The sequence below is a fragment of the Leopardus geoffroyi genome, chromosome A2, assembly GCF_018350155.1.
Source record: "Leopardus geoffroyi isolate Oge1 chromosome A2, O.geoffroyi_Oge1_pat1.0, whole genome shotgun sequence".
NCBI lineage: Eukaryota > Metazoa > Chordata > Mammalia > Carnivora > Felidae > Leopardus > Leopardus geoffroyi.
This window is the reverse complement of record NC_059331.1, coordinates 115,729,911-115,732,222: the sequence shown is the minus strand read 5'-3', so window position 1 is coordinate 115,732,222 and position 2,312 is coordinate 115,729,911.

Sequence of the window (2,312 nt, the reverse complement as noted above, 5' to 3'; positions counted from 1 at the left end):
CTTCTGACTCACTCACTCTTAGCATCTATTCTCTCTTTTCAGATGTGCACCATTTCAATGTTGTGATTCCACGTTTCTAGTTAAACGGACTTCCTTTCCTATGGACCCTACTTTAATATCCTTCATCAAACAAAATTTCAATCTCCAACCTCATTATCAGCTTGATGCGGTTCCTTTACTGAGTCATTCGCCCACAGCTCACGTGGCCATGTCACAATTGCGCTTCTTTTGCTGTGCTTCAGATGACCAGCTCTTCCCAGTGCTTGTACATTCCCTTCCCAAGAGGAGACACAAGTGGGGGAGTTATCTCTTCCATCACTTGAAATTGGGGATGACATATGGATAATAGCATATGTTGCACCAGAAGGTGCTGGAAACAGCTGCACAGGCTGCCAGTTGCTGAGAAATGTACTTATGAGCCCATTTTAGGAGATCTGTGCAATTCCATACAGCGTTTGGAACAACCTGCATCATTTCTGGTAACTGCTCTCCAAGCGTTCCTGTGTCATACCACGCAAGGCCAACTGCATAAAACATACTGTGTATTTCATGTTACAGAGAACAGGCACTGAGTGAAAAAACACTCTTGCCTGGAACACGAGTTTTATATAAGCAAATCGTGTTTGGTTATAGAGTGTGCAGAAAATATGGCAACATGAACACTTGACTACATGTGATGTTTGTCTAGGTCACGTCCACATGACCATCTTCAGTACATATAAAAATCCCAGTGGGGGTGCGGGTAAAATTCGGGATATTAGTTTATGTTTCACCTGTGCTAACAAAGAATAGAACCTGAAGCCCAGGGGCGCCTGGGTGGCTCTGTCGGTTAAGCGTCCGACTTTGGCTCAGGTCATGATCTCAGGGTTAGTGAGTTATAGCCCCGCATTGGGCTCTGTGCTGACAGCTGGGAGCCTGGAGCCTGCTTAGGATTCCGTGACTCCCTCTCTCTGCCCCTCCCCCGCTCGCACTCTGTCTCTGTCTCTCTCAAAGATAAATAAAACGTTAAAAAAAAAAAAAAACTGAAGCCCATCAAGCAGGTGTGGCAGGCTAGCCCCCTACCCTAAGGCTGCAACGCAACTCTTTAAAGCTCCTTTTACAGATTTGGAAGACAGTATGAAAGAAAAAAAAACATCCCAAGGAACATATTCCTGATTGAAACAAAACTATTTTCAAATACGGATGAATAAATTAACGGAAGTACTTATTTTACGTAATGTGAATCATCTATATAGTTCTGTTTGCTTTTTTCCAACCAACGTGTAACTTTCATAATAAAGGCTTTTCAGTTTAGGGAAAATTTACTGTTGATATTTAAATATTATTGCCCTTTGTTACAGACAATTCCAGCTTTTATGTTTGGCCACATTAGCTACCTCTGTTGCTAACTAAATTGGAAGTGTCAAAGTCTTCTGTTATAAAACCTTAATTAATAAGGAGACAGATGTAGTTTTCTTTTATGTCTTCTCTCCTTCCTGCTCCTTCCAGGGCAGACGGCAATGACTATGGCAATAGGAAAAACCGGGAGCAGCTGGCCGGAGGTGAAGAAGAAACCAGAAGTTAGTTGTTCATTCTAAAGCACTAATTGCATGGATCGCCTGTGCCTTGATTAGCACAAGCTGATGGCATATGAAGTAGTTTACTTCGTAGGATGTAGATACGGGGTTATTTTGGATAAAAAAAATATTCTCAAGTGTTTTTTTTATTAGAATTTTTTTTAATATTTATTTTTGAGAGAGAGAGAGAGAGAGAGGAAGAAAGAGAGTGAGTGAGGGAGGAGCAGAGAGAGTGGGAGACAAAGATCTGAGGCAGGCTCTGCACTGGTAACAGTGAGTCCCATGAGGGGCTTGAACTCACAAACTGTGAGATCATGACCTGAGCCCAAGTTGGACATTCAATCAACTGAGCCACCCAGGTGCCGCTCAAGTGTTTTGTTTGTTTGTTTTTATAAAATCATACTCTGAATTAAGTTTAGTTATTTGAAAAAAGGGAACCTTCAGTTACTTGGTATTAACAACATGATTATTCTGTTTGGAAATGATGCTGAGAAAATAGTCAGCTTTGGAGAATGTACTAAATTTCCTCTAAGGGTCCTGGTTCCTGATGCCCCTTGTGTGGTGTCCACAGTCCTAACCTGAGAAGCAGCCCTCAAGTCCCTATAGCAGCCACCCAAAGGGAGATGTGGGCAGTGGCAGGTGGCAGGGAGTTAACACTTTTAATTTTAGAAATTTCTTAGTTCAGGGGTGCCTAGGTGGCTCAGTTGGTTAAGCATCTGACTCTTGATACTGGCTCATTATCTTGCTCAGGTCATG